General features: G+C 43.5%; 1 protein-coding gene across 7 annotated transcripts in view; it reads right to left on the bottom strand.

Annotated features, from left to right (window-relative positions):
- LYPD6B (LY6/PLAUR domain containing 6B) overlaps positions 1–15,462 on the bottom strand; it is a 166,825-nt gene that overhangs the window by 39,819 nt on the left and 111,544 nt on the right. For all 7 annotated transcript variants that reach the window (XM_037167678.2, XM_037167681.2, XM_037167680.2 and 4 more), the window contains one exon: positions 13,657–13,731. The gene's annotated coding sequence lies outside the window, so the exon portion shown is untranslated. The remainder of the gene's footprint in view (positions 1–13,656; positions 13,732–15,462) is intronic.

Below are 15,462 nucleotides of genomic sequence, written 5' to 3'. Positions count from 1 at the left end.
GACCAGAAAATTTAAATTTCAGGGCTGTGGTAGGAAGTAAATAAGATACAGTGAAAGTTACATGAATTAACTATAAAGTATTTTTCACAATGCCTAGCTATAATAAGTGCTCAATAAATGTTAGTTCCCTTCTAGTTTTTTCGCTTTCTTTTTTAAGCATATTTTATTGGTTATGCTATTACAATTGCCCCAATATTCTCCACATCACCCCCCTCCATGCAGTACCCCTCTTCCCTCCAGCAAGCCCCTCCTTAGTTCATATCCATGGGTCATGCACTTAAGTTCGTTGGCTTCTCCTCTCCTATACTATTCTTAACCTCCTCCTTTGTATTTTGAACCTACCAATTATGTTTCTTAATCCCTGTAACTTTTCTGCCATCCTCTCCCTTCCCCCTCCCATCTGGTAACACTCCAGGTGATCTCCTTGTCTATAATTCCTGTTCTAGTTGTTTGCTTAGTTTGTTTTGTTTTTTAGATTCAGTTGTTGACAGTTATGAACTTGTTGTCATTTTACCATTCATAATTTTGTCTTCTTCTTTATCTTAAATAAGTCCCTTTAAGATTTCACATAAAAATGGCCTGGTGATGATGAACTCCTTTAGCTTTGCCTTGTCTAGGAAGCACTTTATTTGCCCTTCCATTCTAAATGATAACTTTGCTGAATAGAGTAAACTTGGTTGTAGGTGCTTGATTTTCATGACTTTTAATACTTCTTGCCAGGCCCTTCTAGCCTGCAAAGTTTCTTTTAAGAAATCAGCTGACAGTCTTACGAGCACTCCTTTGTAGGTATTATCTCCTTTCACTTGCTGCTTTTAAGATTCTCTCTTTATCTTTTACCTTTGGCATTTTAATTATGATGTGTCTTGGTGTGGTCCTCTTTGGGTCCAACTTATCTGGGACTCTCTCTGCTTCTTAGACTTGTATGTGTATTTTATTCACAAAATTAGGGACATTTTCTTTCATTATTTTTTCAAATAAGTTTCCAATTTCTTGCTTTTCCTCTTCTCCTTCTTGCACCCTATGCTTTGAATGTTGGCATTTTTAAGATGTTCCAGAGTCTTCTTATAAAAAATCCTCTTTTTAAAAAAAAATTCTTGTTTCTTCATTCTGCTCTAGTTAAATGTTTATTGCTTCCTTATGTTCCAAATCATTGATCTGAATCCTGGCTTCCTTCCCTTCACTGTTGGTTCCCTATGGGTTTTTCTTTATTTCACTTAGTGTAACCTTCATTTCTTCCTTATGTTGTTGCTGTACCCAGTGATTTCTTTGAGCATCCTGAGCACCAGTGTTCTGAACTCTGCATCTGATAGGTTGGTTATCTCCATTTCATTTCGTTCTTTTCCTGGGTTTTTGTTCTGTTTCTTTCATTTGGGCCATATTTCTTTGTCTCCTTAATTTGACAGCCTCCCTGTGCTTGTTTCTGTGCATTAAGTAGAGGTGCTTTGACTCCCTGTCTTAGCACACCCATCTGGATAAATGTGGCTTCTTTAAATCCTTGGTTGTCAGACTTCCATACAGTTCAATTTTCTGGCAGTTCTGGGTATTTTTTGTTTTGATGTTAGTTGTGATTCTTCTTGTGGTTGTGCAAGGAAGCAAAGCATGCCTACCTATGCCTCCATCTTAACTGGAAGTCCTTTTTTTTTAAATTTCAGCTGTGGCAAAGAAACTCTTGCAAGAAGGAGACAGGACCAGGTAATGTAAAAAAGCTGATACAGTTGAGTTTTCTCACTGTTCAGGGGGCAGATTTAGCTGAACCACTATCATTCCTGTAAACAAGCCCTGCGAACTACCTGCTGAAGGTGCTGGTTGCAAGGAAGGTACAATGAAGTGTCCGACAGGTGTGAGATTTGCTCAGGGAATATTAACCATCCACCCCAGCACCCTGCGGATCCCACAGCAGAGTTTTTTACTCATGACTCTCAAGAGGTCCTCCCTTTAAGCCAAAAAGCAACCCATAAGCTATTTCTTTGCCTTGGGTCATTTATGTACATTTTATATATTAAAAGAACACTACTGGCTCCCAAAGAAACAAGATGACAGGAACTAAGAGACCAGAGGAAATGGCCAGGTGGAAGAACAGCTAAGGCACCCAATTAGAACAAACCTCTCTTTCCTGCCAGGACACTAAAAACAGAATTCCAGCCAGCTTGTGAGCTACTCTCTTAGCCAACTGGCTACATATTTGATGGAAAGAGACATCCAACTGTGGAAAAATGAAAGCTTTTCCCACCAAATGGGGAGTGGTTGGAAATGCATGTGAAGAAAACTGCCATTGTGGTGTTCCAGGTTTATCCTCTCTGAGTGGTGCCGATGGAGCTGCCTCAGCTGACAGGCTTGCGGGCCATTTCTCCAACCACTGATGCTGCCGGTTCCACCTGCAATCTAAAACGCCTGGCTGTACATTTGGTTCCTCATCTCCCCACGTGTAGTAAATGAAACATCATTTTTCATGCTCTAGAAAATGCAAACACAGCTGAACTGATGCATTCCAAATCCTTCTGAGCAATTCAACTAAAAATGAAGGCAGATGAGTCATTTCAAAGGATGGTTGGATGTGTTGGGGCACGGGGATGGAGGGTGTGCGTACGGGAAGGTCTCTTTTTAAGAGAGCCGTTATTGGTTCAAGGCATAGGAGGCTACCCTAATTTTAAAGTGTGTCAGGTATGCATCCCATGTGACTGCATGTGGCATCTTCGGAGTCATAACACCACTGCCTTCTGAAGAACTAAAGGGCAGCTGTCGCACTAGCATGTGGGGTGAGGTGACTAGGCTGCAGCTGCTGTAGTCACCTGATTAGTCTGAATGCCCCCGAAAGCCAAAATCAGGACATAGTCCAGAAGTGACTCAAATAGTTAAAAAAAATGTTTTGAATAAAGTGTGTTTGAATGACACAGGACCATTTATATATGGGTTTTTTAAGAAATAAATACTGTAAATGTATTAGCTCTTTCTTATGATTTTCTCAATAACATTTTCCTTCCTCTAGTTTACTTTATTGTAAGAATACAATGTATAATACATATAACATACAAAATATGTGCTAATCAACTGTTTATGTTATTGGTAAGGCTTCTGGTCAACAACAGGTGATTATTAGTGAAGCTTTGGGCAAGTCAAAGTTATACATGGCTTTTTAACTGCACAGGGGATCAGATTCTATAACCTCTGAGATATTCAAGGGTCAAGTGTAGTTAACATGACCAAGTGCAAGCCACAGGTCTAGGAATCAGGAGGTCACTGTAGCAGGCAGAGGGGCCTAGACAGGCTGGGTTGGAGTCCAGGTATAGGCCACATATCAACAGAGGCTTTCTTCCTTTCTTTGAATGATCTTCCATTCTTTCTAAAACTAATCATCAACTCCTTATTCAGCAAAACCCAGCTCAAATTCTACTCTCTATGATCTCTTTACCAGGCAGTTGGCTGATCTCTTAGACAGACTTTTACTAGGTGATATAATTACACATAAATACATGCGTGTTATCAACAGAGTATTATAATTATATATCTCTTTCTTTCACTAGACTATAAACTTTTGAAGGCAGGAACCACATCCCATACACTGAGTACCATACTGAACACTGAAGATTCACAAATAAACATCTCTTTAAAGTTTAATAAATGTAGGTACAGATTAGGAAGTAGTTACTTTGTGAGCAAGTAGAAAAGAAGTGATTAGTAAGGTCTAAGATAGGTAAACGGAGGTAAACTATAGCCAAACCACTCTTTCCTTTGTGGCATGGTTAGAGACTATTAAATCAGTAGAACTCATTTAAATCAGTAGAAATCTGATTTAAATCAGTAGAAAATTTTATGTATTGTCTCACCCAAATCCCATTATGGCCTGGATTTGGGTGAGACGATACATAAAATTTTGTATCATTGTCAGAATGATGGCAAATTATGAGCTACCAAATAATGTTTTTTCATAGATGAGCCTCAACCCTAAACAGCCTAATAGCATGCTGCACGGGTCTGTCTTTATTTATGCTGTTTAACATATTTATCAACTACTTGAATGGAGATAAGAAGGTTTCTTATGAAACCTAATGAGGGCACAAAGCCAGGCAAGAAACTACTATGTTTCATAACAGAATCAATTTTGTAAAAGGACTTGGTAAATTACAGTATCAAGCTGAATTCAACACAATACTAAATATAAAGTTATGCATTCAAGTTATCGAGGGTACAGGCAGAGAATAACCAAGACCTTGCTAGAGAGAGATTAGTTTACATGGATTTTAGAGTAATTAAAAACACCAAGTCACACATATGTATGGACATATGTGTGTATGTGTGTGTATATAAATTCCCCCCCACAAGTCTGATCCCCTTTGGAACTTAACATTCACTTCCAATTCGGAGGCCTATAGAACTATATATCTAGGATGATGAGAGGTCTAAAAATCTGCCTGACTTATAATATTTGAGAGAGCTATACCTGTTTTCCCAGAGAAATGAAAACTTTGGGGAAAGAACAGGAAAACTAAGTTAAACTTCAACTGATACCTTTCCAGGTAGTGGAGAGGAAAAAATTACCTCAGAAGATAAATTCAAGGAAGTTACAGGAGATTCATTTGGGGTCAAGTTTTGAAATGCCCAGCAAGGGAATGGGCTGCCTGGGAGCAATGGGCACCTTGCAATGGAATTATTCAAGTAGAGGATGGATGAGCAGCCACCAATGTGAATGCATCAAATGGATTTCTGCACATGGAGATCAGGATCCTTAAAGGAAAGGTCCCTAACGCCTCTGCAATTCTATGGTCTTTACTGGAGCTGACAGTGGATGGACCAGAGGGCCAGGAGATGGACATCTCAAATCACTCAGTTGCACCACTGAACTTGACACAATCATGGGCTGTATCCACTTAGACTTGAAATCACCTGTCTGGAATGAGTTTGTCCTTACAAACCCACACGTGGCTGAGTAGCTTTTGTGGCTCACAATGACCAGCCTGAGTGAATGCCCTGCTATTGACACCTTAATGTAAGTACACATAGAAAATGAAGCCAAAATAAGCAAAAAAAGGGGGCAGAGAGTGTGGAAAATGGGCGTGTGAGCTGTAAAGCAGGGAGTTTGGGTTGAAGACATATAATTCAGAATACAAAGGGGTAATCACGATGCTGTGGGCTCTCACACAGATCATTGGTTTTCATTGCAAATCCTGGGAATAAAACCACAGAGCAAATTGCACTGTGGGGCATAGTACAACCACTTCCTCTGCAGCCCAATGGCTCCAATGCTCCTGTAGCTCTAAAGAGTGGAGACAGCATTGACAAAAAATTTTTTCTCTTATTCAAAACCTCCCGCTTTGACCCATGTGTTACTGCAAACATGGAATTTCTTAAGTCCCTGTTTCCCTATGCCCCTGTCACCCCATCCCCACCACCACCACCAACAACAACAACGAGAATAACAGCAACAGCAACAACAACAACAAAGATAGGCTGTGGATACAGGACCAAAAAAATCAGAAAAGCCTTCCTGTAAGGAATGAGATCAAAGGAATTCCTATCCTTCAGTTACAAAAACTGAAAGGGGAATTTCATAGACCCAGAAAGTGATGAAGTGAAGAGAAAGACCTCAAGTCCACACACAAGGTGATAAAATATTTTATTTGTTTTTGGTTGTGGAAAAGAAAATAAATCATCACAATGACGTTCAGAATGCCTCAAGGATAAGGGCATTGAGTACGTCTTGGCCATAAATGTTGTAGAGAGTGGTAAAAGAGTTGGTTTTGTTTCCTTAGCCTTTGTCTGGGCTGAGCCTTCCTGTTTCAACACGGGGACCGGTCCGCCACAGGGGGCGCACTATTCCCTTTCCATGCCGGTCCTGCCCGAGATCCCAGAGCACTCTCCCACCTGCCCCAGGTTTCCATCTAACACGGATCCCACAGACGAGCCATCACCCCACCAGGGCTTTAGGGTCACAGCTCATTTTATTTTCACGGTTACTAGTTATTGCACCTTTACCTGCTGATAAATAGGTTTTATGTGTGTGCGTTTTCATTCTTATTTTCCTTCATCCTCAGAATTCAATGTGAAGAAAGCAGAGCTCCTGCCCCAAGGAAGCCAGTCTACAGTCTAAAGGGCCCTGGATCAGTTCTGATGTTGTTTAAGGGTGTGTTTCAAGTGCCCGGAGACTGAGGAAGGTGACAGAGTAGCTGTTATTAAAGCAACTCTTGGTTTTATTTAAACCAGGAAGGATTAGCTAAGAATGTGTAAAAGTGGTAGGATTTTCGACTAGCCCGCAAAGTTGTATCCAGCATTCTGTTTTGACTCTTTTATTTTTATCTCCTGCGTGTCAAGCTCTCCCGTGAACATGCGATGGCTGGACTAAGTCTCAACGGATGGCTCCCCTCCAGGACTAAGTTTCTCTAGAGCCACAACACAGAAAAACATTAAGAACTTGGAAATAAACTGAACTTTGGGATGAACTGGAACTAAACACACGCACCAATCAGTATTGCTCTCTGTAACTGCTCATACGTTCAGTCTTACATCTGCTCTCCACCCCGTACTCAATAGGGCCCAAGGAGAGTACTCGGAACAGCAACATGATAGGGGACGGGCAGGATTTGTAAATGGAAGCAATTCCAGGTCCCCTTCCACAGTACCTGTCTCTGACAGCACGTGTCTTCTTAGTGCTAACGCCCTCTCAGCATCATCACAAGGACGGAGTCTTAAAGGAGCTTTACTAAGATCCCCACTCAACATGAAGGGGTCAACCTACAGCACTAAGAAGGTCCAGGCAAGACCTATCCCCAAATCACCATTCATTTTCATAGCCGTTACTTTGCCCTTAAGGTCAGCACCAGACAGCCTGAAGGGTCTGGCTGTTTATATAATCATCCTATATTGACCATTATGACAGGCACTTTTGACCATGCTGGACAATACAATTTCCCAGGTGAGCCACGGCTCCATGTCCAAGGCATGCTTTTTGTAGGAACCTTGGCCCTAGAGTCCATTGCCTGGAGATTCTAATTCAGCTGAAACCAACAGGAGCCAGCCTGGATGACTCAGGGGAAACAAAAATGATGGGATGAGTGATTGTTCTCTTGAAGTCCCTCGTTGGGTAAAAGCAGTTGTTCACTACCTGACAGGACAGGTTGCTCAGGCTGCCCGAGAACAAAACAATAAATCAACGTCACTTTCCGCCCTAACATCTTAAAAGTCTATATTTAAAATCTTCATTTCAGCTCATAAGTCAAGGAAAACTATCCACAGAACTCTCCATTCGGCCTCTGGTAATAACAGGGGTCAATGAAGTAGGAGAGAAACGGCCGAGAGGACCTGTCAGTGGAAAGAAATCCCATGGGAACACGACCTGGCTGTCTGCTCATGGTCACTGCCTCGGTTATGGAAGGAATCCACAAACTAACACAATGACTTACTCTAACAGGGTAAGCACACATGTTAGCAAGAGAAAGTTGAAAGACTTGAAAATGGGAAACTTTCCCTTTCAGAGTCATAACTAATCTCAGGAGCAAATCCACACGCGCTTAGGGATTCTCACTTCCCGATGAACCTGAATCTTCACTATGTTCCATACTGCATTCCTCTGATTTACCTTTTTGGGAGAGATATTTTAAAATACTGTTTCCTTGCAATTAGTAGCCAAATAAGTTCTAAAGAGCTTATTCATAGCACAGTGGATACGAATAACAATACCAAATTGTCATCATCAAACTTGCTAAGAGACTAGATCTTAATTATTCCCATTACAAAATGATAATAAGTGATGTGATAAAGGTGCAGACACTAAAATGTCAACCATTATAATATGTCAATGTATCAGATCAAATGCATACAATGTTATATATCAAATATATTTCAATACATTTAAAATACTGTTAATTACAAATGTAGTGCTACTACAAATATAGAAAATAAACTGATTTAATAAATGGCAAGTAACTATTCCACATTATTTTCCTCATATTAGAGTTCTGTTGGGTGATAGCTAAACAGGTTTATGCCATGTGTGATCTCGGCAATGATCTGTCTGGATATATTGCGGAGGCTCTGAAGTAAACCTAAGTAAAAAGACTCGCCCACACACCCGACCAAAGCATACCTGAGGTTTAAAGACAAAAGAGAAGCTGGACCCCTACGATCAGAGTGTATGCTGCAGATGACATGGTCCAAAACATTCACCGTCCATTCGGTGTGGCCCCACTGTGTGGCAAGCACAGATCTAACATCTCAGATTGAACCACCTTTGCCCTTTTACCCTAGCAGGGACCCCCATTTTGAGAAAGGGGGAAATACAGGTAATAAGTAGACAGGACTCCGTGTTCACAGGTGAAGCATGGCGTATGACCACGGTGAGAACAGCAGAACTGTGCACAGGCATGTCATGCTTAGACACAGAAGAAGCTTTCGTGTCTATTGTAGGAAGACTTCCTGAAGATGAAATCTTGGGATCTGCTTAAGGTGAGATCTGAAATGCTGTGCTGTCACTGGATTGCTGAAAAGCACCTTTCAAGAAAGAGCCACTGAGGACTATACAAGATACTGGGGCTGGAAGCTGATGGCTGAGTGCGCAGGTGGGTAAATGTGAATCCTAACCACTTAAAATGCCTTCTCCAGCTCAGCCTTCCATGCTGAGAACCAACCTAGAGCAAAGCTATTTTTTTAAACTCCCTTCTGTATTTATTGGTAAACAGCCATCTTCACTGCTTAAAAAGGAAGAGCTTATGCAAACTTTCAGCTATTGTCTTCCTACAATACTCATTCAAAATCAACAAGAAAGGGGAACAATAAACCAAGCAGCCATAGCATGGGTCAAAACAGCAGCGACTTCCAAGAAAATGGCATGTCTGAACGGTCCTCCCTGGGGGTGGGGGGAATGAACCTCCGTTTCAGGAGGCATGGCAACTTCTGTGTGCGCAGGGACCCTGTGGTGATCCAGTTTGCTCAGCGCAACAAGTCACCCAGCCCACCACTGAGCCAGTGCCACTGCTGCCTCCCCCCTCTCTTCCCTCCTCTCTCACAGCCTCATGTCCTTCTCCTGGGCACTGCCAGTCCCCCATACAGGCCGTGTCAGCCAAAGCCAAAGGCTAACTAATGTTGATGACCGCAAATCAAAGGCATGTGCTTGGGCAGTCCTGGCTGACCAAGGAGGAGGGAGGGAAAGGGGTATGGCCAGCCGGCCTGATCAACCAAAGGAAGCAATTACGTTTATGGGGGAAAGGGCAGCCTGAAAGGCCTGAGGAGACAAAGGAAGCTTCCTGCCTGTGTTCTGTTCTTTAATTCTGGGCTAAGGGCAGGCTGAGCTATTCAGTGCAGCACTGTTTGGAGACTCTCTGCTGTAGGGACCTGTCTGTCTGGTTTTCACATCTATGGCAGGGGATAAACTGTCCCCGCTCATTTGAATAAGAAAAGGAAGCAAGCATCCAAAAAGAAAACAGTACTTTATGTAGGTAGGACAGGGTTATAAACTCTTCAAGATTACCTAAAGGAAAAGATTATAAGGGTGACAGAGTTTACACTAATGTAAGAAAAACATCACTGGGATTTCTTGTTTGGTGATCAAAAAATCTGGCCTTGCCCTGACCAGTGTGATTCGGTTGGTTGGCTGTTGTCCTGCAAAGTGAAAGGTCATGGGTCAAGTTCTCGGTCAGGGCATACACCTGGGTGGTGGGTTCAGTCCCCAGTCAGGGCGTGGAGGAAAGGAACCAATCCATGTTTCTCCCACTCACCGATGTTTCTCTCCTCTCTGTCTCCCCTCCCTTCTCTCTAAAAACGAATAAATAAAATCTTAAAAAAAAAAAAACAGAAGAAAAGGAAGGAAGAAAGGGAGAGAGAGAGGGAGGGATGAATGAGTGAATGAATGAATCTGGCCTTCAGGGGAGTTGCTGGTGTGGGAGGGGTGGGCAGCCGGCAGCCAGGGTCTCCCTAACCCCATGTTCTGCCGTCTCGGACGGGGCTGTTCTCGACCGGACTGCCTCGCTTCCAGCTCCGATTCTAGTGGAGACCACATTAGAGGGAACATGTAGATTCTCATGGAGACGGAAGCTGTAACAAAAACCTCCCAGCAGTGGAAACAGTCATTGAGTCAACATCAGAGGAAGCGGCGGTCAGAAGGAGGCGGCTAACGGGCCAGTTGTGGAGCGAAGAGGCAGCAGTGGGATCTGATGGAGAAGAGACGCCTGGTGGCAGGAATGACCGCCTGCGAGTCTTAGACTGGTGGCGTCCCCCCATTCCAGTGCTAAATGCAAAGTCCTGAATCCAATACACGCTTCGCACCCTCAAACTTAGGAAGAGATGTGGGTCCCTTACATTGGTGCCAGGGGTCACTCCATCCATGGCTGCAAGGGTGGCCTTAAAAAGTCAGTAAAATGTCACTTTCCTTAGATGAACCTCCTGGTACTGCTTGGAGACTGGACTGAATTTAGTCCCACAAATGCTAGCTATATAAAGAAGGCTATTAACCTAACCTTAAACAAAATCTAAATAATCACCACATTTTCTTTGGAGCTGAGGCTTGCTGACTACCCGAAGCCAAGAACAAGAGAGGCTAACTGAAAGGCTAGAGAGGACAGAGTCAAATATTCCCATTCTTCAAACGTCCAGCACAAGAGCAGAGTAACACTGTGACGATGACCATGACCACCACCATCACCAGACAGGCCCACACAGTTACATCCAGGAGAATTACTCTTTATTGTGTGGGACCACAAGTGTCTTTATTATCTCCAGTTACAGTCTCTTACAATGTGACCAGGACCATTTTGGCCATATGGATGCGCCCAAAAAGGCTTAGTGTCCCTTTCCACATAGCCAATCCCCCTGCCTGTCAAAACCTACATGGTCCAAGAGAGAGCTCTACCAACAGTCTGGAAGAGTTAGTTTCCATCACCTTGAGAGGTATTTGGGGTTAATATGCAGACCCCAGAGCCAGTCTGCCTGGGTGAAATTACAGGCCTGCCGTGTAGCACCTTTATGGCATTGGGGGATGCTCCTTAACCTCTCTGTGCCTCAGTTTTCTCACCTATAAAATAAACCCAGAGCAACCCAGCTGAGCCCCACTGATTCCTGCTTCAGTGGCAACTGGTCAGGTTATAAATCAAGGGAGTTCAGAGAACCCCTGATTTCATGGAATTATAGACCTGAGAAGATATAGGTGGTTCACAGACAAAGGTGCTAAACTGAAATAACATACCCAAGGTTTGCAGCTAGTTGCAGTGCAGAGCCACCTCTGGGTCTCTGTGCTGAAACCCCTGCCAGACCCCATAGAGACCCTGCTCAAGATATGAGGTGTTCACAAAGTGAGGGGGCAGAGACACCCCATAATTCTGACCCAGCTGTCAGCAGACAGAAATTGGCTATCCAGTAAGGGGAGCAGAAACTCTGCATTTGCCACAGGGGAGCAACTCAAGGATACAACTTCTCGTGGAATAAACCTTAGAGTCCTCTAACCATGTACAGCATCCATTAAAACAGACTTATGAAGCAACAGCACAAGAAAACACTTGTTAAATTTAAAACTCAAAACTAAAATATATAGAAACTATGTGAACAACCTATACACAAAGGGAAAGGCAATAACAACACGCTACTGTGTTCATGACTTACAGAGTGGGCATCTTTCAAAATGGGGTGATTTTTAATCTTCATTATTTCTCTATATTCTCTAGAAGCCAAATACTCTTTCACAATCTTGAACTACTTATATACTGTTTGATGCTTTCGCTACATCAGTGCAGGAGAGACAAAACGTTGATGGTAGGTGGGCAGAGGGCAGAGGGCACGTGAGCAGGGATAGGTAGGAACAAGGAGCCAATGCTGGCCACACACACCGCACTCAGGGCGAGGCCGAGGGGCGGGGCCGAGGGGCGGTCAACCTCGGTCTGCGCTGTCAGTTACTCCCCGTGCTCTGACCCTTTCTCGTTTGGTCGTCTCACTTTGAGCCACTTACCTAATCTCTTTAAATCCTACTTTCTCAACTGTAAAAGGTAGATATTGCTAGGACCTTCCTCATAGGGATGCTGTACAGATTAAGAAAAAATAATGCAAATAAAATGTGTAGTCAAGTGCCTGGCAGAAAGTAGGAGCCAATAAATGCTAGCTGTCCTGATGGTGGGGACGGAGACGGTTAATATTGAAGTTTCTCTTGTTTATTGCCCTTGTCGTCATTATTAGTACGACTATCATGATGACGACGATGATGTTCCTACAATGTGCTTAACACAATAACTACAACAGCATTAAGTTTCCTTGCTTTGGAAGATCACCGAATGTTCTCCCTATGGCCCATTGCTGGAACGTCATTTCTCTGATCTCCATATTCTACAGGTTTATTAATAGCAGACTCTTAAATTGAAGTAACAGCTGGCCCACCACCCAATATTCCCTAAGAGCTAACAGTGATAACATACAGATTCCTACTTGTTTTCCTGGACTCAATTAGAGTAGTACAATGTCATCCTTTAAAAAAAAAAAAAAAAGGCAAGGAGGAAAGCATCTTAGCAGACACCTACAGAATGCTGCTTTGTACTTGAAACACATAATTAGCACTGACAAATGGGTGCTAATAATTCATTCTGCTCTTTAGACAAGAAACAGGAAGGTAAACATGGCCCAGGCCCCATCAGCTCCCAATCTCACGCAGCTTCCTCTGGAGGCTGCCTCCTTCACCCACGAGATGCCAGGTGGGAGGTCGGCTGGCAAGGCAGAGGGCCTCTGGGCTGGGAGCTGAGAGCCCCCGCCAGGGAGATTACTCAGCAGACCAGGCTTCGGTCCCTGAAGCCTCAAAAAGATATCCCTGCCCTGGCCAGTTGTGCATGGACATTTAATGCACCAAAAGTTTGTGGGTTCCATCTTCAGTCAGGACATGTATGGAAGGCAACCAATTGATCTCTCTCTCTCTCTCTCTCTCTCTTTCTCCCCCCACAACCCCCCCGCCTTCTTCTCTCTCTAAAATCAGTAATCATATTCTTGGGTGAGAATTAAACACACACAAAAAGGTCATTCCTTAGTCTTAGCAGCCTGCACCCAGAAAAGCAGATCTTAGATTTGTTTTTTTCACAGGGAAAAAGGGAGACATGCTAATGACCGAACCTGGTCAGCCTGTATATTAAGCGCCACACCTAAAGCAAAATGAAGTAAAAAGCAGCCATCGGTAAAACACAACTTTAAATGTGCCCATATCGATGCTGTTGCCTCTTCTCTGTTAGGGTAACCCTCTCATCCTATTTTGGATCTGGAAACACTTTCTAATCCTTAACATTTAAATGTCCTCTAATTACAAATGCTTGATAAGCAGTGCATGCACTCACTAAGCCGGTTGGCGATGTAGTGCACTTGACACAGACCCTTCTGTACATCACTTCCCACTCCTCAGACATTCTTATCCCTGTAACCGGGACCATTACTCCAGGAGGTCCTGTTTTAAGTGACCATATTAGTGTACTATGTGGGAAGCAGAGAAGTCTTCGATCCACTGGTCAGCCCCTGAATATGAGGACTCCCTCCTCAGGGCCACCAGAAATGGAACTAAAGCCAAAACCAGGCTTTGAAATGCCAGGACCACAGGGAGCAGTGAAGGGTTAGAATGGGATAGAAAACCTGCCGCACTGCCGAGGAGAGGGGCTAAAGACAGTGCACACGGCTCCCTGACCACCGGCCTACTGCAGTCGTTTCCATTCTTACCTTGAGAGGGAGCGCGGCCGTCGGACTCCGCTCCGGCAGTGAAGGGGTCTGTGCCCAAAGGAAGTAACCTCCAGCCTAGAAAGGTAAAGAGATAAGGTAAGAGCCACTGCTGACAAAGAGTTACATTCCCGAACAACTGGAATGTTTCCTCATAAAAGGCAGGTCTCCAGATGTTCGAAGACCTTACAGCGTGAAACAGCAGCCATGTAACCAACTGAACAACACCAAATGCGTGAAATCCCTGGAATCGAGTCAGAGTGAGCTAATGTTTTATTAACACACACCTGGACCCCATCTAATTGGGAATGGTAATGATTGGTGAAATCATGCACCTCATCACGTCCCTCCACAAAAATAGCTGTTTAGCAAGGAGCTGGCAGAACTTCGCATAACGCTGACATACACCAGGGTATGTTGGCAGGTCAGCGCACCCACACACAATGCAGACTCTGTGCCATTTAACCAACCCTGCTTTGGACGGCAGCCCTACCAGCTGATGAGATAATGACATGAGACTTGAACCTAGACGAGGAGGTGAAAGGGAATTGGAAACTTTTTCTGCATGCACTCAAATAAGCAACTGTAAAAGACACTGAATGATTATATGCCCAATTTTAAATAATTATATCCCTAGTGGTGATGGTTAATTTTCTGTATTTAGTCAACTTGGCTGAGGCAAGTTTGGTACTCAGTTTGGTCAAACACATCCAGACTGCTGTAAAGATATTTTTAGATGGGATTAACATTTAAATTAGTACACTTTGAGTAAAGCAGATTACCCGCTATAATGTGGGTGGGCCTCATCAAATCAGTTGAGGCCTTAAGGGTAAAGACTGAGCCCTGGCCAGGTGGCTCAGCTGGTTGGAATGTCACTCCATACACCAAAAGTTTGCCAGTTAGATCCTGATCAGGGCACATACTTAGATGGCGGATTCAGTCCCCGGTCGGGGTGCATATGGTAGGCAACCGATCAATGTTTCTCTCTCACACTGATGTCTCTGTCTCATTTTCTTTCCCTCTCTCATTTTCTTTCTCTCTCCCTCCCTGCCCCGCCTTCTCCCTGCCCCCTTCCTCTCTCTCAAATCAAATTTTTAAACAGTAAAAACTGAGACTCCAGCCTGCTAGCCTGCCCTGCAATTTTTTAGACCAGGGATTGAACCCCTCAGCCCAGGTGTGTGCCCTGACCAGGAATAGAACCTGCAACCTTTTGGCCATGCAGCATTGCTCCAACCAATCCAGCCACAGTGGCTAGGGCCTGCCTGAAAATTTCAAACCTGCTAGCCTCCACACACGTGAGTCAATTCCTTAAAATAAACATCTCTTTCTTTCTCGCCATATAAGGTATATAAGTATATATGTATATAAGGGGGACCCCCCAAAACACAAAGTTATTTATTGAAAATTGTTTATTCTTACATGTTTAAACTTCAGTCACCTTCAGAGTACTCTCCATTCAATGCAATACACCTATCAAGACATTTTTCCCATTGCTCAAAACAATTTTTAAACTTGTCAATTTTGATGCCTTTCAGTGCTTCTCTCCTTGGCTGCCATATAAAAGTCCAGCCATTGTTAATATAACAAGAATGGTTTGCACAACATCGATGTAACTTGACATCCGAGGAGAGTGGACTGGATTGCACATGCATGAACAGTGACGACTTCACTGTACTAGTCAGTGGGGGTGGTAAATGCCCTTGAGTGATCATGTTCACTGTGTGGCCTTCACATTCAAAGTGATTGAGCAAAGAGAGCAACAAATCTGCATCAAATTTTGAACAAAGCTTGAACATTCCTCCACAGAAA

This window comes from Artibeus jamaicensis, unplaced genomic scaffold (genome assembly GCF_021234435.1).
Source record: "Artibeus jamaicensis isolate MK-2021 breed Jamaican fruit bat unplaced genomic scaffold, CSHL_Jam_final contig_603, whole genome shotgun sequence".
In the NCBI taxonomy this organism is placed as follows: domain Eukaryota; kingdom Metazoa; phylum Chordata; class Mammalia; order Chiroptera; family Phyllostomidae; genus Artibeus; species Artibeus jamaicensis.
This window is presented reverse-complemented; position numbering and strand designations above follow the sequence as displayed.